A 21,410-nucleotide genomic window follows, 5' to 3' on the forward strand; every position below is an offset into this window, starting at 1 on the left:
ACATGTACCACATTGAGCTACGTCTAAAGACACTGACTAAAACCCAGACTCCTCGAGTCCTAGCCTTGTGCTCTTTCCATTCCTTTCTTCTGTGTCCCAGCCTCATACAAATCCACTCTCCCCACATATATCCTCCCACCCAAGTCTCACCTCTGTGCTATTACCCATGCACTTCAAGTCCCCAAACTCCTCCTCTGACTGCTTGAGCTGACCTTCTCTTTTCCTGATGTTTAACCCAATCCCTCCTTGGCATGGCACCATACTTTTAACACCATGCACCTAAAACTTGGGCTTCTCATGCTTCCCAATCACTACCTTCTGTTTCAGATTTCACTCTACCCAGCCCCAAGACTACTGTCTGATTCCTGAGCCCCAGGCCTCTCTCAGCTAATTCTCTGCCTGAAAGCTTATGTACTGCAGTAGTATGTAGGTTTTCTGTGGAATTCATTCTACTGTGCTATAAACAAATGGCTACAAAGTCAGTGGCTTGAAATGACATAAATTTATTATTTTATATTTCTGTAGGTCAGACATTTGATATAGGTCTCACTGGACTAAAACCAAGATGTGCTCCCTTCTAAAAGTTTTGGAGAGAATTAATTGACTTGCCTTTTCCAGCTTTGCAGAGGCCACCCCCGTATATTGACTCATGGCCCCTTCCTGCACCTTCAGAGCCAGCAACCTAGCATGGCTCTGAGACTGCTTCTTCATCACTTCTCTTTCCCTGACTCTCTTCTTCTGCCTCCCTCTCCCAACTTTTAAGGACCTTTGTGATAACATTGAGCCCACCAGGAGATCCCAGGATCTTAAGAATATCTCAGGGCATTGAGGTCAACTGATTAGCAACCTGAATTCCATCTGCAACCTTAATTTGCTTTTGCTACATGATCTGATGTATTCACAGGTTCTGAGTATTAGGACATGGACATTTTTGGGGGTATCGTTAATCCTTCTTCCCTTCAGCATCTGCTGCTCATTCATCCCTTGACACTCTCCACCCCAACAGAAGAATGGGTTCTTGATTGACTGAATCCCCAAATGACTATTAGGCTCATCTCACCCTCTATGCCCCAGTGATCTTTTGAAGGCTCTCCAGACCTCTCCTCTTCAGAGGTCTGGGAAGGGCATCAACCAGGCCAATCCACACTCCTCTGTCTACATAGAGCCAAGTGGGGCTGAACCTAGAAATAGAGAAGAGAAAGGTGAGAACTAGCATGGAATCCAAGAACCCAGAAAGAGCAGTACATGCAGTGCTATTGCTAGGGTTGGCCTTGGTGCTGATCAAAAACAATGTAAACACATAGGACACTGAATGTGTAGGTTGAGCTTTCAAAAGGAAATTCTGGGGACCAAACCTCATACTAGAAATTATGAAAAACCACTACATTGTGAGGTAATCTACATTGTGCTTTAGGGAAAAAAAAAAAAAAGCTCCAACTCAACTGTAGGAGACATTATGGAATCAGCCCTATGGAGTCCTGTTAACCACCTTATAAAGACTTATTTTTCAAAAAAAAAAATTTTGAAACAATTAAAGATTCACTGGAAGTTGCAAATATATAACAAAGAGATCCCATGTCCCTTTACCCAGTTCTCTCCCCAATGAATGCATCTTACGGAACTATAGTACAAAATTAAAACCAGGAAATGACATTTATATAGTACATGTGTATGGTTCTATGCCATAAGACATATATATTTTTTAAAGATTTTATTTATTTATTCATGAGAGATGAGAGACACAGGAAGAAGGCAGAGACATAGGCAGAGGGTGAAGCAGGCTCCTCGCAGAGAGCCCGACACTGGACTCAATCCCGGAGCTCCAGGATCATGCCCTGGGCTGAAAGCAGACACTCAACCGCTGAGCCACTCAGGTGTCCCAAGACTTATATTTTAAAAATCATAACTGGACAATTGAATATAGGTCTATATTCACCACTCAGTCAGAACCCTACAAAGATGGCAGTAATACTCCATGGAGCTTATGGACCTACCTTCTACCACCAGACCTGGACTGGGGAGCTTCTGGGAATCCACACAACCCCAACGTCAAGTGTGCAGTGAAGCACAGAGAACTTGACATGGGCTGACATCTGCAATGCAAAACCATAGGGAACGCTCAGTCCTTGAGACACAACCTGCTGAAAACAGGAAATGTTCTTGAAGCATTTTTGTATGGTTTACCTCAGTATATGGGGATTGTCTTAAAACTTCAAGGATGCCAGCCATCTCTCAGAAGAGGTGGGAGAGCTGACTGAAATCCCATCCAGGGTCTCTCTTCTTTCTCTCCACTCCAGGAAAGAACTTAAGAAAAATCCTCTGAGTTAGCACCACAAACTATGGCAGAATCTTAGACCTACCAGGGTCCCCAGGGACTTTATAGTTTGGTCCTATTCTTTACCTTACATATAAGGAAACTGAGACATAGAGGGGTGGAGGAGAGATTGCTCAGTCATATAGGTGGTTAGTGATTGTGCCAGGATTAGAACCTGAATCTTCTAACTCCCAAACTGGCACATTTTCTAGTATCTACATTATCTACAAATATATGTTTCAAATACATGCTCCTGAAACTTTGACATGAATTTAAGAATCATGTTATTTCCAAGAAAGGGAATAACATAATAAATGAGTAATGCTGTGTGGAATGAATTTGAGTGGGTCAGAAGTTGATACAGGAGACTGGTGAAGAGGCTGATGGAATACATTGAGGAATCTATACCATGGCTTCAACGTAAGTGATGGCAATAAAATTAGAGGAAAGCAAAAGGATTCAAGATATATGTTAGAAGGAGAGTCAGAGTTAGCCAAACTCTTTCATGTGGGTCATCAGTAGCCATTTTCTGCTTCATCCAGGGAGGCCTAAGGATCCAGACTATAAACATGAAATTGACCAAAGCTGAGTAAACTATATGGAAGCTACCCCTGAGAACCTGGCCTCATTGCCACTGTCCCTAGTAGGACTCACCAACAGGTACTCAGTTCAGATGGTTCCACTTGTCTTGGCAAGCAACACCTACTTGGTTCGCACATTTATAGACCTCACTTCCTACCACTTAGCTTCCTGCCTAGAAAACTGACACCCAAACTGTGGCCCAGAACTAGGTTCAATTGTATGCTTGGGTTTGGGTACTGACATCTTTGTCAATATCAGCTCTACCATATCTGTGGAAGTTTTTCTACTTGCAAGTTCAAGTTAGCCCAAGTTTAGTGTCGTCTTAAGAGCTTCCTACCCTGTGTGTCCCGAAAGGCAAAGCAACAGCGATCCTAATGCTGGTGTAACCATTAGATGAAACCTAAATCATCTAAGCATTCAGCATATGGCCAGCTCATGAATCTATCCCTTCTACCCAAGAGCCTCTGGTTCCCTGAAGAGCTGGAACCAATTCACCTGGGAACCTGACCTCTTATCTAATGTCTGTAAGCACTTTCCTGAGACTGGCTTTCCGCACACCTCTGTCTCCCACACTCCTCTGGGGCTTGCAACCCAGACACACACAGACACCAAAAACAACTGTCAACTCAAAACCTGTTGTTCTCTGCATGTTTCTCTCGGATTGGATGCTGGTCCACATGAGAGTTGGTTTTGCCACATTCCCCAGTCTTAGTTTGGATCTTTCCATAGGGAAAAATCTGCCTTGTTTGAAATGTACAGTGGTAAAGGGAAAAGAGAATGGGCAACTCTCAAGTATTCGTGATTTTTTTTTTTTTTTTTTTTGTATTCGTGATTTAAAAGCAAATTCATGCAACCACTTTGATGAAAAATTTGGCAAAGTCTTGAAAAGTTAAAGATGCAGATATCCAGTAACCCTACTTCTAGGCATACACCCAAGAGAAAGGGATGATATGCCCACTAAATAAAACATACAAGGTTGTACAGAGCCACTTTTTTCTTTTTGTGTGTTTGTTTTGTTCTGTTTGTTTTTTAAGTAAGTTCTATGCCCAACATGGGGCTTGAACTCACAACCCTGAGATTAAGAGTCACATGCTCTACAACTGAGCCACCAGGCACCCCCACAAGCCACTTTATTCTTAATAGCAAAAAACTGTAAATAATCCAAATCTCCAACAAAAGAATAAACAAATTGTGTTATAATCATTAAATGGTATATCACTAAGCAATTTAAAGAAAACATACTAATATATATAATATGAATGGATCTCATAAATACTATGTTAAACCAAATAATCTAGACCAAACAGGTACATACTATGTGATTCCATTTACAAGAAGCTCTAAAAAAAAAAAAAAAAAAAAACAAGAAGCTCTACAAAAGGCAAAAACTAATCTAATGTAGGTCAAACTAGTGGTTATCTCTAGTGGGACATGGGGAGTGGGGCTACTGACTGGCAGGGGCCATAGGGAAACTCTCTTGGGTCATAGAAATAGTCTAGATTTTTATCTGCGTGGTGGTCACATAGATGTATACATATGTGAAATGTCATCAAATTATGCACTTAAAATTTGTCATTTTACTGTTATCTAAATTATACCTCAAAGGTATAAAAACTACAACAAATAACAATAACATGTTATCACTATAAAATGTTTTAAATAAAGATAAGCAAAAGTGAATCTATCATTCACTTTGCACCACTCAGATCTGACTACTCTTAAGTGCCTTTTGTAGCCATATCTTTTTAACTTACAATTCATACTGCTTTTTAAAGCAGTTGTTTTCTATTCAAAGTATTTATAATTTAATTGTTTTATTAAGGAGTGATCTTCAAACATTGTTGTAGCAGGAACTTCTTATGGGTACCTTCAACATACAAATATTGCTCTGGTAAAAGCATATTTAGGTAGGCATGCCCTGTCTGCCAGCCCTTCACCGCCCACGTCTGGCAGCCCCTGAGTCCTCTTAGGAGTACTCATGCAGCCTCAAACCACTGTCTTGGTTTCTTTTGTGACGAATGCATCCCAGTTTGCAAATGACCCACAGTTTGTTCAACTCTGGTGGTGACAGAAGTACCAAGACCTGAGTATCCACAGCCTCTTCTCCTTTAGACCCACAAAGGAAACTCTGCAGTTATCTATTGACCCGATTCATGGAGTTCATTCACTCACTCCTCTCTCAACATCCCTCAAAAAAAGATGGCTTCATCCAACCCAGTAATAATAAGGCCATTTTGAGGTAGATAGGTGCATGAAGAAAACAAAAAGACTTGTGAGGTCTTACACTGACTGGCAAGGGAAAGAATCATCAGCTGGAAAATAAACCCAGGAAAGGGGAAAATGGGGAGGAAGAAGATAAAGCTAGGCCCAAGAAAGAATATGAGAGAAATTTTGGACAAAGAGGTAATGGAGCAAATTGGAAGTAGCTGCAGAGGATGGGGAAACTGGGAGTTAGGGGAATTTGACATTGTGAAGAGGTGGGTCAGGAAAACCCTAAAATGCCTTTTCTAACATAAGCTTACTAGTACCCCAGCCAATGCTATTTTTTTAATAATACAGCATTTTTTCTGTTGACCTAAAATTTGTAACTTCATTATATACTAATATGTTATATATACTTGTGACTGTTTCTAGACCTTTGATTCTCTTGTTAGGATCTGATGATCTATTTCTGAACTCATTCCACACAAAACAAATCATCACAGCTCCATAATGTGCTTTAATAATTTACAGGGCAATTCTCCCTTCATTTTTTCTAAAATGTTTTTTAGAGATCTTTCAATGTTTGTAATTCCATTTAAACTTTAGAATCATGTTGTGGCATTCCCAAAACCTAATCTAATTTTGGTTAAAATTTAAAGAATAAGTTAGAGGAATTTTTATAATGTTGTAAAATTTTATAATTATAATTAGTTTTATAATTTTGAGTCTTTTCATCCAGAAATGTGGTCTGTATCCACTTATCCAAGTCTTTTCTCATCCCTTAGGAAATTTTGTTGCTTTCTTCATACAGTCCTATTTCTTGACAAATTGATTCCTAAGTCTCTGTATATTTTTATTTTAACTGTGGAAGGGATCGTTTTTTGCGATTATGTTTTAGCTGGTATATGTTGGTTCATATATACATGTGAAATTAGCATGCATATATGTACATATATGTATGCATATACATGCATGTGTATATGTCATATATGTGTATATGCACACGTACTCTAACTAGACTACTAAAAATTCATTTTAGCTCTAGAAGTTTTTCATTTGATTCATTTGTTTTCTAAGTACTTTCTAGGTAATAATAATTTATCTCTTCTGTTCCAATATTTAGCCTTAATTTATCTTTCTCTTTTTAAAACAATGGCTAGGATGGGGCATATGAGTGGCTCAGTCAATTAAACATCCAATTCCTGATTTCAGCTCAGGTCATGAATCCGGACCATGAGATCAAGCCCCAAGTCAGGCTCTGCACTGGGCATGCATAGATCCTGCTTGAGATTCTCTCTCTCCCTCTCCCTAAGCACCTTTCCTATGCCAGTGTACATGCTCTCTAAATAAATAAATAAATAAATAAATAAATAAATAAATAAATAAATAAATAAAGTTACCATCCATGTTGTTTGTTTGTTCTTCACTATAATTTTTGCTCAACTTCTTATTTTTAACTGTCTAGGTCACTGTTACAACAGCATATAGTTAATTAACTGTTGGTTTGGTTTTTCTTTTAAGATTTTATTCATTTATTCATGAGAGACACAGAGAGAGAGAGAGAGAGAGAGAGAGAGAGAGAGAGGCAGAGACACAGGCAGAAAGAGAAGCAGGCTCCATGCAGGGTGCTCGACGTGGGACTCGATCCTGGGTCTCCAGGATCATGCCCTGGGCGAAGGCGATGCTAAACCGCTGAGCCACCGGGGCTGCCCTTGGTTTGGTTTGTTTTTTTGTTTGTTTGTTTGTTTTGTTTTTTTAATTTATTTATTCATGATAGTCACACAGAGAGAGAGAGAGAAAGGCAGAGACACAGGCAGTGGGAGAAGCAGGCTCCATGCACCAGGAGCCCGATGTGGGATTTGATCCCGGGACTCCAGGATCGCGCCCTGGGCCAAAGGCAGGCGCCAAACCGCTGCGCCACCCAGGGGTCCTTTTGGTTTGGTTTTAATAGAGGTAAAATATACATACTATGAAATGTCTAACCTTAAGTGTACAATTCAGTGAGTTTTGATAAATATACATACCCATATAACTACCGTGGTCCCAATCAAGATATCAAATACTTCCATCATTCCAGCAAGTTACTGTGTACCCCCATAGACAACCACTGTTCTTATTTCTATAAACACAAATTTTCCCCTTCTATAATTTTATATAAATCGAATCATTCAGTACATATTATTTTGTGTCTTGTTTCTTGCACTCAAACGATGTGTTTGGGATTTGCTCATGTTGCTGTATAAATCAGTAGGTCATTCTTTTTTCTTGCTGGGTATTTAAATGACTTCTACCATAATTTATCCTTCTGTTGATGGATATTTGGGTTCTTACCAGTTTGGGGCTGGAATAAATAAACTTGCTGTGAGCATAGGTCTTCATTTCTTTTGGATAAATAGCTAGAAGTAGAATTTCTGAGCCACAGGTGTACAACTAATTTTATATGAAACTACCAGAAATTTTTCCAAAGTGACTGTGTAATTTTATACTCTCACCAGCAGTTTCTCTACATCTTCACCAACAACTGGTTTTGTCTTTTTAATTTTAGCTATCGTATTAGGTATGAAATGGTATTTCATACTTTTGTGTTTTCCCTGAAGACTAATGGTACTGAGCAACTGCAGGTGCTTATACATCTTCCTTCATGAACCACCTGCTCAAGTCTTTTGACCATTTTGTATTGGGTTTCTATTAATACTGGTTTATAGATGTGTATTGTAAATATTTTTCCCAATACATGTCTTCCCTTTCTGTTCTTGCCATGGTAACTTGATCAGCAAAAATGTTTCATTCCATTTTATCAGGTTTTTTTCCTTCTGTTCAGTGCCATTTGTGCTCTCTCTAGCTTTTCCTAACCCAAGTTTGTGTTTTCTTCTAGAAGTTTCATAGTTTTTATTTTATGTTTGGATCTCTGATCCATCTCTTAAGTATTTTATGTTTGGAGGAGCTAATACAGAATTATATTCTTAATTGTGTTTCCCAATTGTTTGCTGCTGATCTATAAAAATTCATTTCACCTATGTTCTGTGTTCTTTCTAAATTCACTTATTAAATTCCCTATGGCCTTTCTAAATTACTTTGTCCTCTTAAAATTCATTTATAAGTTCTAGTAGCTTTTTTTTTGCTTCCTTAAGATTTTCTATATAAAGAATCATATCCAGAAGAAATAGAGGGTTTTACTTCTTTCTTTCCAAACTTTATAGCTTTTACTTCTTTTTCTTGCGTTATTGCAATGGCAAGAACTCCAGTGCAGTATCAAATGGAAGTAGTGAGAGAGGATAGCCATACTTTATTCTCAATCATGAGGAAGGCTTTCAATATTCTAATGTTAAATATTATAGTACTATAGGCATTTTGTAAATGCTCTTCATCAAGTTAAACAAATTTCTTTCTATTTCTGATTTGCTAAGTCAAGAATTGTTGAATTTGTGAAATGCTTTTTCTGCACTTACTGAGAGGATTATATGGGCTTTTTTCCTTTATTATACTAATATGTGAAATACATTAACTAATTTTTGGATTAAACAATTTTGTATTCCTGGAATAGACTCCACTTGATTATGAGGTATTAATTTTTTTATATTGCTAGATTCAACCTCCTAATATTTCATTAAGGATTCTTCTTTCCGTCTCAGTTCACATTGCTATAACAGAATACCATAGACTTAGTGACTTTAAACAACAAACATTTATTTCTCTCAGTTCTGGAGGCTATGAAGTCCAAGATTAAGGCACCAATAGATTCGGTGTCTAGTAAGGGCCTTCTTCCAGGTTGCAGACTGTTAACTTCTCCATCACACTTGGGCATTAGGATTTGAACATATGAATTTTGTAGGGACATTCAGTATAACACAGTGGCTATAATCACAAGGAATGCTAATCAGCAATTTTCTTTTTTTTTTTTCTTTTTTTGAAATATTTTTCTCAGCTTTGGTGTCTGGGTAATGCTTACTTAAAAAAATGAGTTAGGGATTGCTCATTTCTTCACTTTTCTAAATCTGTTTAGCATTCACGTTGTTTTTTTCTTTAAATATTTGATAGTATTCATCAAAGAGACCATGTGAATCTATAATTTTCTTCATGGGAAGGCTTTTTTATCACAAACTCAATATTTTAGATAGATATCTGGATATTCAGATTTTCTATTCCATCTTGTATTAGCTTTAGTAAGTAATGTTTTAAAGTAATTTGAAAACCTCTAATTTGTTGAATTTAATATCATAAAATTTCCATATTATTTTTTCATTATTCTTTCAATGTCAGTATGATCTAGTGACATTCCTATTTCATTCATCATGTTTGCAATTTTTTTTTCATGTTGATAATTTCTGTTTTCTGTCCTTATCAATCATGGTAGAGGTATATCAATTTCCTTTTTCTAAGGACAAACTTTGTGCTTTGTCAGTTTTCTCTCTTAACTGTCTCTTTTCTATCTGGTTGATTTCTGCTCTTATCTTCAACCTTGGGTTTAATTTGGTCTTCTTTTTCTAATTTCTTAGACAGGTAAGAAAAGTAAACTTAAAGTAATATTTTTTAAGGAGGTTTGGAGACAGAGCAAGTAGTAAACAAGATTTGATGTGAAGCACACCAAATTCAAGCCTGGATAACACTTTCGCTTAAGTCTTAGAGATTACTTCCAGGTTGCAGACACATACACATACACATACACATACACATACACATACACATACACACACACACAATATGCTTGGGCTTCAGAAGATGTTCATCCTTGGACACACTGTTTCTGCATATTGCAGTAGGAGATCCAGGGCCAATCAAAGTCCTGAAGGACTAAGTTCACTGCCTTAAACATGTCTGGATAGTCTACTGGTGTGTCATCATGGCCCAGACTAAACATGAGTCTGAACTTTCAAGCAAGGATAAGATCCTAAAGTTTAAGCCTCTTTTTCACATCTCTAAATGTTTTCCTAGGAAACCAGGAAGAGGTTTGGCTCAGCACTGCCATCTACATAAATTTGAGTTCATATAGAGACCAGAATTACAAAGGTTATTTATTTTGAGCCATGGGCCCTGGATATCTTCTATTTTCCTCAGATTATTTTCTCCCAACCCTTCTCTAACAGCAATATGTCTCCTATGACTTGTTAATTTCCATGTGGACTTAAATTTGTGGAAACTTTTCTACTTGAAGTCATGCAATTGCAAAAAAATTTGGAAAAATAGCATATCCCATGAGACAGACCTGCCTCCAACCTGGAGATCTCCTCCCTCATTTGTGAGGCATCCATTCAGTTCCTTACCACCAGAGCTATATTCAGGGCAATAAATCTTGAAGTTGTGTGAGCTCTAATGTGGCAGTGGAGTTGAAGGTGGGGCCTGCTTGCTAAAAACAATCTGTTCCCATAAAATTTAAAGAAAGGCAATATTTTTGCACACTTTTCTGTAATTGAATATCATTAAGGTACTGGATATACAATGCATCTTGCCTTTCTTTTATTCTTTCAAAAACTATTTATTGAATGCCTACTATATACCAAGCATTGTGCAAAGGATAAAGGGATAAAATGGTGAGCACAAAAAAAAAAAAAAAAGAGAGAGAGAAAAGAAAGCTAAAAGAGGTTATGACTGGAAAGAGTAGGAATGGAGAAGAAAAAGTGAATTGCTGGTAATCCTCTATTACCAAAGACTTTGTATGTTCTTGGGTCCTTAAATCAGAAAGAAAGTAGTTATGCTGGATCCCTCTGACATGTATGGCAAGGAGTGTGCGTGTGTGTGTGTGTGTGTGTGTGTGTGTGTGTGTGTGGTGCCTTTTGGAGAAAATGAGGGAGCATAAGGAGAATACCTCAATTTCTGCCCAATCGAAGTGGGAGGATGGAATCACTGATGTTCCAGAAGCTAAGAAAGGAAAAATGTAAATTATTTTCTTTACGCATGTGGTTTGCACAACATCCTCCAACATAAGACTCCCACTTGGGTCCTAAAGTTGGAAAAATCTAAGGAGTATGGAGAAGAGGAACAGCTACAAAACTTGACATTGTAATACCAGGTGCCAGCACTAGCAGATAAACAACTAGAGGGAGACCTTTGTAAGACATCCTCTAGGTTCATTAGCCATGTGCATTAGGAATCTGGAATTAATATCATCTACTTAAATTAGAGAGATATACTACTCACATAAGTCCTTTATGTGCAGAAAGGGTAGCAAAGGAAGAGTTCTTTAAGTGGGGGTAATTTGAAGAGCCCTAAGAATTCCCTACCCCAAATGGTATTTCCCATGTTGACTGAAATTCTTCATTTTGTTTCACTGCTTATAACCCATCTTTACTCATCTCACTATAACTACAGAAGTAGTTATAACATAGAATAAATAGTAATTAAAGATTCTGAAATCAAATTGCCTTGTTTATCCTGGGCTTCACCACTAATGTCACCAATGTGACTTTGGGTAATATTTCTTAATAATAGCTAAGAATTATATTCACTGAGCATGTAATCACTTAGTAATGATAAGGCCAACTACTTCCCATGTATTTACATGTATCATTACTCCTCACAATACCCTATGAGGTATATCATTATCATTATCAGTTTACAGACAAGGAAACTGAGGCACATGTGTAACTTTGAGGTCCAAAGTTAGCAAGTGGAGGGGCTTAAATTTAAACCTAAGTAGACTTAACTATTATACTGCTCCCCTCACTCAAACCCTCTAAGCCACTGTACTTACCTCAGAGAGTAGTAAGGATTAGATAATTCTAAATTAATTATCAAATAAAATAATCTAAAAAGATTTAATAGAGTGCAAAAGGGTTCAATACTATTACTGTTATTATTTCAGATAAACAAATCCTTGAAAAAAATAGAGCAGTACCCAGTAAACTCAGTTCAATTTTACTGGGCTTCCAGTATTAAGCTCTGTATTAGGTGCTAAGGTGGTATCATGATGTATACTACTTGATTCCTGCCTTCAGGAAACACAGAATTCAAAGCTTCCTTACATTGTTTCCACCATAAAATCCTTCAAGGGCTCTGTATTGCTTTCAGAAAGCTCATGGCCCTAGCTTGGCACAAAAGTCCCATCACAATTCCACCATGACTTGCTTCCTTGAATGAATCTCCTGCCACCTCCCCAATCCACACTCCAGCCTGAGCTACTTATTCTTCATATATGCAAGACATTTCACACCTCAATGACTCACACTGTGCTGTTCCATTAATCTGGGAAATTCCTTTCCCTACCTCCATTTCTCCAACTTCAATAATCAACTCGAATCTCTCTGGAATTCCCCAACCCCTGCTATATTTGATGCTCCCTCTCTGTGCTCCCACAGAATCCTGCACACACTTCACTTACTACGTTGCACTGAAATGGTTCTGCTCATTTGCCTCTACCACCATTTTGTAAGCTTCCTGAAGACTGTCTTTAGTGGTCTCTTAACCCAGCTCCCACAAGAATGTATGCACAGTCGACACTCAATGAATGTGTACATAATGAACAAATTAACAAATAAACTTTAATTAGTGCTCTAATGAGGATATAACGATTTAATGGAAGAATGAGCAGAGTGAAATTGACTAAGAAGGTCTGTGATGACTTCTTTGAGGAAGTGGCATCTGAATTGGCTCTTTGTGAGAAGGCAGTATTTGAATGAATGGACATATGTAGAGGACCGCTCAGTAAGAAAAGGTTTGAGGAAAGGCCCTAGAAGGACTAGAATGTAGGGGAGAAACAGAGAGAGTAAGGCAATAAAGTGGCAAGAGATTAATGGCAATAAAACTGGGACTTGGAGAGAAGCCAGACCATCAAAGCAATTCTCAAGTAATTTTCAATGAAAAAAACAAAATTTACTGCTGTAAGTAATGTTATTAGTTCCTAATTCTTCTATTTGTATTTCTTCCCATTCATTCATAATTGACCCCTGATAACCATATCAGAACTACAGCTATATGTACAGGGATAGGTTGTAGCAAGAGGATAGAAACAGGAAAAGGAAAATAGTATGGAGAGAAAAATAGGAGGAAACAGATATAAATTAACATACCAAGCCCATAGGCGTGTCTCACCTGTAAAACAGGAGAGACTATGTCATCAGCAATTTGATTATTCTTAGATTTTTAACTTTATGTCATGTTTTATTATATATATTTCTGCAATCAATCCACATTAACTAATCTAAGATGCAGAGACAGAGATCTCTAGAGGCAACCAATATCATTTTAGGAAGGAAACCCTTTGGCCCATGTGCTTTGCACTGCACCTAATAAGCCCCTGGCATCACTAAAGAATGAATCTGGCACAGTATTGAATACAGGTTGCATCAGGTAACAACAAAATGCACAACCACTTTACTCATTGTGCTCCCTGCTTCAAGCACCGACTCAATATTTACTGCACACCTGTTATGAGAAAGACACTGTTCTTGGCACAGATAGGGAATCCTCCATGAATCTGGTAAGATCCAGGCCTTTAAAGAATGTACAGAGTACATTCTGGTGAGCCAAATGTGTACATGATAATGCAATCCGGCGTGTGATGAATGTATGAAAAATGTAGCATGGAAGCAAATAAGAGGCATAAGTTGAAATGGGGAAAGAGTTCATGACAGTGTTAACTTTAGGGACTACTAGGAAAATTTTTCATTGTCTTTCTTTTTTAATTTTTATTCATATATTTTAATTACAAAGGTGATATATGTTCATTATAAAAAATTTCTAAATACAGATAAGCAAAAGATCACAAATAAATCACTATATTTTATATACACCATTTAAAAATTTATTTATTATAAAAATGAAACCATACTGTACATTCCTTTCAGTAAATAGCTTTTCCAGGCAACAATATATTACAACCATCTTTCCATGTAATTTACATTTTTCTACAGCTGACTTTTATATTTAAGAGGGTACATACCAAAAGGTATAAAAGAGTATACAGTAAAAACATGTCTCTCTACCATCCCATTCCATCATTATCTTTTAGTTTAAACCAGAAACAACCACTGTTACCAGTTTCTTGTGATTCTTCCACAAATATTTTACTTCTGTGTATATATTTCTTTTTAAAAAAGTGGTAGCCATACACACAAAATTTTATACCTCATTTTTCTCTCCTCAGGCAATACATATATCACTGCCTTATTCCTCTTGGTAGCTAAAGCGTTCCATTGTATGGAAATATAATAATAACTTGTTCATTCAGTCCCCTTCCGTGGACATTCAGAATATTTCTAATCTTTCACTACTACAATATTGTTAGATGTATCCTTAAAATGTAAATATATCTACAGGAAAAATTGCTAGAAGTGGAGTTTAACTCAAAGGATATATATTTAAAAAAATTTTAAAGATATTACCACAGTGTCCTCATTCCGGTGATCCTCCTGCCAATTACAAATGAGAATGCCTATCCCTTTCCCTTATTTGTGGTTGCCCAGTCAGAAACTATCTCCCATTCTCCCATGCTCCCCCACCCCCAACATACAAATATACCTTAGAGACAGCTGAGACCACCTACCTATCTGGCCAACCAATGGAATGTGAGAATGTGAATACAAATGATAGGCATCATGTCAAAGCCAAAGTAATCGAGAGTGTGCATCCTCCAACATATCTTTGTTTTTCTGCCAGCTGGAAAGAGATGATTTTAAGGCCCTAGGAAATGGTAAAACCACATGCAAGGGACCTGAGTCCCTGAATCTATACAGAGAAAAACTGTCTATCAACCAAAAACATCCACATGAGACTATTACATGAGTGAAAAATAAGTTCCTCTTTTATTAAGCTGTTGAAACATTAGTGTTTGTTAAAACATCTTGCTTTATTGTAACTAATATACCAAGATATCCTTTTTCATGTAAGATCCCAGATCTCAGGGCACCTGAATGGCTCAGTCAGTTAAGCATCCAACTCTTGATTTCAGCTCAGGTCATGATCTCCGGTTCATGAGATTGAGCCCCTCATCAGACTCTGCGCTAGATATGGAGCCTGCTTGAGATTCTTTCTCTCCATCTATCCCTCACCCCCTCAAATAAATAAAATCTCCAAAATCCCAGATCCCTATGCACTAATAGTGAAGCAACAGAAAGAGAAATTAAGAAAACAATCCCATTTACAACTGCACCAAAAATAATAAAATATTTCAGAATAAACTTAACCAAAAAGGAGAAAGACCTGTACTCTGAAAACTTTTAAAATGCTGATGAAAGAAATTGAAGACAACACAAATGACTGGAAAGACATTCCATGCTCATGGATTGAAAGAACAAATATTGCTAAAATGTCTAGACTACCCAAAGCAATCTGTAGATTTAATGCAATCCCTACCTAAATGCTAATGGCATTTTTTATAGAACTAAAACAAACAATCCTAAAATTTGTATTAAACCAAAAAAACCCCAAATAGCCAAAGCAATACTGAAAAAGAAAAACAAAACTGGAGGTATCACAATTCCAGACTTCAAGAAATATTACATAGCTGCAATAACCAAAACAGATTGATACTGGCACAAAAATAGATACATACATCAATGGAACAGAATGGAAAACTCAAATATAAACCTACAATTATATGGTCAATTAATATTTGATAAAGCAGGAAAGAATATACAATGGGAAAAGACAGTCTCTTCAACAAATGGTGCCAGGAAAACTGAACAGCTACATGCAAAAGAAAGAAACCAGATCACTTTCTTAAACCATACACAAAAATAAACTCAAAATGGATCAAAGACCTAAATGAGAGACCTAAAATCATAAAAATTCTAGAAGAGGGGTACCTGGGTTGCTCAGTCAGTTAAGTGTCTGACTCTGGATCTCAGTTCAGGTCTTGATCTCAGGGATGTGAGTTCAAGCCCCACACTGAGCTCCACATTGAACATAGAGCCTACTTAAAAAAAAAAAAAAAAATCCTAGAAGAACACAAGCAAAAATTCCTCTGACATCAGCCATAGAAATATTTTTCTAGATATGTTTCCTGAAGCAAAGAAATGAAATAAAAATAAGCTATTGAAACTATATCAAAATAAAAAGCTTCTGCACAGTAAAGGAAACAATCAACAAAACTAAAAGGCAACCTACTAGAATGCAAGAAGATATTTGCAAATGACACATCTAATAAAGGGTTAGAATCCAAAATATATAAAGAACTTATACACCTCAACACCCAAAAAACAATCCAATTAAAAAATGGGCAGAAGACACAAACAGACATTTCTCCAGAGAAGACATCCAGATGGCCAACAGACACATGAAAAGATGTTCAACATCATTGATCATCAGGGAAATACAAATCAAAATTACAATGAGATATCACCTCACACCTGTCAGAATAGCTAAAATCAAAAACACAAGAAACAAAAGGTGTTGGTGAGGATATGGAGAAAAAGAAACCCTAACACACTGTTGGTGGAAATGCAAACTGGTGCAGCCACTGTGGAAAACATATGGAGGTTCCTCAAAAAGTTAAAATTGAAAAAAAAAAAATAGTTAAAATTGAACTACGCTATCATCTAATAATTGCCTTACTGGGTAATTTACCCAAAAAATACAAAAACACAAATTAAAAGGGATACATGCACCTCCCTGTTTATAGCAGCATTGTTTATAATAGCCAAATTATGGAAGCATTGCAAGTGCCCATTGACTAATGAAGGAATAAAGAAGATGTGGTGTGGGGAGATGCCTGAGTGGCTCAGTCAGTTAAGCGTCCAACTCTTGGTTTCAGCTCAGGTCATGATCTCATGGGTCATGGAGTCAAGCCCCACTCAGTGGGGCATCCAGCCCGACACTCAGTGGCACAGAGTCTGCTTGAGATTCTCTGTCTCTGCTCCTCTCTCTGCTCATGCGTATGTAGGCTCTCTCCCTTTCTCTCTCAAATAAATAAATAAAATATTTTTAAAAAAATGAAATCTTGTCATTTGCAACAATATACAGGGGGCTAGAGAGTATAATGCTAAGTGAAGTCAGTCAGAGAAAGAAATACCATACAATGCTCATATGTGGAATTTAAGAAACAAAACGAATGAGCAAAGGAAAAAAGAGGGAGACAAACCAAGAAACAAATTCTTAACTAAAGAGAAAAAACTGATGGTTATAGAGAGGAGGTGGGTGGGAGGATGGGTTAAATAGGTGATAGGGATTAAGGAGTGCACTTGTGATGAGCACAGGGTATTGTATGTAAGTGTTGAATCACTATATTGTACACCCAAAACTAATATAAGACTGTACATTAACTATACCGGAATTAAAATTAAAAACTTAATTTAAAAAGTATCATTTAAAATAGCAACAAAAAAATAAAATAAAATAGCAACAAAAAACGAGACAGAGCTAACAAAATATATGTAAAATATGTATGATTAAAAAACATAAAACTTAAAAGAGATAAATAAAAAAGACCTAAGTAAAAATGGCACTATATAAAATATTCTCGGATTGAAAGACTCAATATTGTTAGAATATCAAGTCTTCTCGAAACTGAAGTATATATTCAATGCAATCTCAAAAATAATTCCAGCATAGTTTTTGGTAGAATTTGGCAGGCTGATTCTAAACTTTATATGGAAAAGTGGAGGACCTAGAATGGTAGAACAAGTTTGAGAAAGAGAAATAAAGGAGGATTCACATTACTTGATTTCTATACTTAAAATAAAACTAAGCAATTGCAGGGTACCTGGGTGGCTCAGCCAGTTAAGTGTTCAACTCTTGATTTTGGCTTAGGTCTTGATGCCATGGTCATGAGATTGAGCCCCGTGTCAGGCTCCATGTCCAGCATGGAGCATACTCAAGATTCTCTCTCTCCTTCTCCCTCTGCCCCTTCTCACCCCTTACATTCATGTGCACTCTAAAAAAAACAAAAACAAAACTAAGCAATTAAGACAACATGGTATTGGTAAAATGATATACATCAATGAAATAAAACTTAAAAAAAAAAAAACTAGATCCATAGTTCAAAGGACACACTTAGAAAATGTTCCTTATGTATTTCAATGCTAAATATGACAATGGCTATTAGGAAAGTATCCTCTCCTAGATTACCAAAAACTGGTTTTTATTACTTTGCTTTATCACAAATGAATATTGATGTACAAATACTGCTATAATATCTGTAGAAATGATCCTAAAATTGTTTTCCTTCAATCTATTAAGGCAATATATTAAACTAATATTTCCTAATGTTGAAAAGGCCTTGTACATCTCAAATAAACAATGTTTACTTGGTTGTGATATTTTTATATACTGTTGACTGTAAGGGGATAACCAAGAAAAAAATAATTGACTGGGAAATTCTTTAAACGATTCATAAATTTCAATTTTCAACTGAGGAACTTAAAGAGTAGAACAGACCCTTTTGAAGAATAAATCTATTATCTGGAAAAGCAAGTGAATGAGCTATCACACTATCTAGACCAAAAATAAAAGAAATGGAATTCCTGAATGAAAAGAAAAGACAACTAGAGGGCAGGTCTAGGAGGCCTAACTGCAAATAAAAGAAATTCAAGAGGGACCACATTGGAGAAAGCAATAATCAAAACAGTGCAAGAAAACTTCCCTCACGAGAAGACTAGAGTTGTTAGATCAAAAGCACTCACTGCATGCCAGCCAGGATAAATGATAAAAGGCAAACACAGAGATATATCCTGGAAAAATTTCTCAAGTTTAATAAAGAAAAAATATAAACTTTCAAAAAGAAAGAACAGGTTACTTACAAACAAATGAGCGTGAGGCAGGCATTGGTACATGACTAAGCATGCAGGCTCTGAAGTAAGACTATCTGTCTTCAAATCTTAAACCTGAGCAAGTTGCTTAACTTTGTGCTTCTGTAAAACAGGGATGATGACAGTACTTAACTTCTAAGGTTGGCTGGAAGCAGTATTTGAGATAATCCACGGAAGATTCAGCACACAGTTAATTATAATCAGTGGACTTTGACCTGTTAATACTGAAAGCTGTATCAGAGAGTGAAAACTTCGTAGACTTTTGAGAAGGCAAGAGTCTAAACCCTCCCCAGAGCTAAACATTGAGCACTAATGATTGGAAAAGCTGTAGGATGATACTGCCTTAATGTTACCTGAGCAGAAAGAATCTCATTCATTAATTTTTATTAATGTGAACAAGGCAAGGATGACAGTTTTTTTTAGCCCGGAGCTCAAAGATTATTAGAGATGAAAAAGTTGTAGGCTCTGTCAAGAGTAAATGGACTCACAGTGGACTCTGAGTCATTGAGGACTCTCCTACAATGAATAGATCTTATTGTTATTGCCATTCAGGACCCTCCAAAAAGTGAACTAGTATGGGATTTGTGGCTGCCTGAACTAAGTGTCATAAAAATACTATTTCATTCATACCACAAGTTGTTTGAGCACATCTCTGTTACGTGTCAGGAAATATACTGGGGATCTGACTGTGAACAAGACACATCAAGTCCCTTCTCTCAAAGAGTTTACATACATGAATCTTGATTTATATGACCCAAATTAGAATGTCCATGTGATATGAGAAACCGATCATACTAAAGTCATTAAAAAAAAATTCAAAACATACATAGACTCCCTCCTCTAGCCTAATTACACAAGAAACAAAGATTAAAAGTCAGCTTTCAATAGTTAATCAGGAATAGTTGAATGTTACTTGAACTTAATTTTTCCCATTTTTTATAGTTCTGTGAATGCAAAAGCTAGCATAACAATTTGGTGGAACTCTTATATTAATTAGTTCAATTCTACTTACTAATCATGTAGCATCAACCAGAAAAAAATTTAGATGTTCCTCTCTAGGTACTAGCTAAAAATTCCCTAGTCTACCACCTATCTTCAGATGGAAGATTATTTCTTCAATCCAAAAGGAAGATATAAAATTAAGCTGCATATAATGAATGTAGGGGGCTGAATGGTAGCTGCTAAGGATATATTCATACCCTAATATCTAGAACCTGTGAATATTACCTTATTTGTATAAAGAGCCTCTGTAAAATGTAATTAAGGATCTTGAGATGAGGAAATCATCTGGCTTATCTAAGTGTGTCCTAAATCTAATGACAAGTGGAGTATTAAAGTCAGTCTTTATAGAGTTCTTTTCAGAGAAAAGTGAAAGGGAATTTTGAGACAGAAAAGGAAAAGACATGGAGCAGGAAAAAAAAGTAAGCTATGAGAACACAGAGGCAGAGCCTGGAGTGATGCAACCAAGTCAAGGAATGACAGCAGCCAGCAGAAGCTGGAAGAGGCCAAGAATCTTTCAGACTTCTGGCATCCCAAACTGTGGGAAAATATATTTCTGTTGTTTATCCCTCCCAGTCTGTGATCATTGGTTACTGCAGTCCCAGGAGGAAGTGAACAAAGGTATTTTGGTAAGGAGTCCTGGGTTCAAATCCCACACCAAGCAGTTAGTCCCTATTTGCTCCCTAGCAAGTCCCTTAGCCTCCCTGAGCCTCCACTGCCTTATTAGTAAAAATGGGATAATCAGACCTCTGCTACTATGCCCAGAGTTTTGATAAGACTAAAATGAAATGCCTGTGAAAATACTCAGAACACTAGAAAATTCTATGTGAAGATGTATTATTATTATTATACTTTATCTTGAATTTCAAATGAGGTTTCGAGCCTAGACTCTTTATTCAAACCCACTTGCTACAAATCTTTATGCAAATCAATACATGCCCAATTTTAACAATGCCAACATTTTATCAATTCTTAATATCAAATTTTATTTATAGAATTAAGCTATCACTAATATACATGGTACCTCTTTAGTGCTAGGATTTAATGAAGGTCTAATTATCACTAACCCTATCATCTATTTTATTTCCCTCCAGATATCTTCTACTACTGTCATACTAATTTAGTAAAGAGACCATCTAATTGGTTTATTGCCCCCATATATATTAAAAAATCAGTTCTAGCTGATTTGCCTTCAACAATATCTGTGAACTCACTTAACATAACCATAATTCTTTCTCTAGCTGACCTTCATTATCCCATACTGAATTTTTCTCAGCAAAGAATGAACCATTAATAACCTCTTCCTCCTATTTCTGGTTTTCCCCAATAGGTAGATCCTGATCTACTGCCAGACCTAGTTCTTCTTTCCTAAAATCAAGTATATTTATGAAGTATAACCATAAACTAAGGATATTAGTTCCACAAGTTATGCACAAAAGTTAATTTCATTTCTATAATCTTACTTTATCCATATACAAGTTTATATTTTCTAGAGAACTTTTCCATTTTTACTTCATATAAAACATCTTCAAATACACTCTAAATTATTGAGAGGTTGGTTCTACTGTAAGCTGCAAATGTCCTTCCTTCAGGGCAAGGCAGTTTGACATTAAAAATAAAAAAAAAATGGCACT

The 21,410-nt window shown here is 36.6% G+C and overlaps 1 long non-coding RNA gene across 1 annotated transcript; it reads right to left on the reverse strand.

The window, feature by feature from the left end:
• Positions 1-487: 487 nt before the first annotated feature.
• On the reverse strand, positions 488-4,137 carry LOC112650095 (uncharacterized). The gene is made up of 3 exons (XR_003129949.3): positions 2,185-4,137; positions 1,995-2,093; positions 488-1,181 (listed from the first exon to the last, which is right to left on the reverse strand). It is a non-coding gene; the product is annotated as an uncharacterized LOC112650095 (long non-coding RNA).
• Between the last annotated feature and the right edge of the window lie 17,273 nt (positions 4,138-21,410).

This window comes from Canis lupus, chromosome 11 (assembly GCF_003254725.2).
Source record: "Canis lupus dingo isolate Sandy chromosome 11, ASM325472v2, whole genome shotgun sequence".
In the NCBI taxonomy this organism is placed as follows: Eukaryota; Metazoa; Chordata; class Mammalia; order Carnivora; family Canidae; genus Canis; species Canis lupus.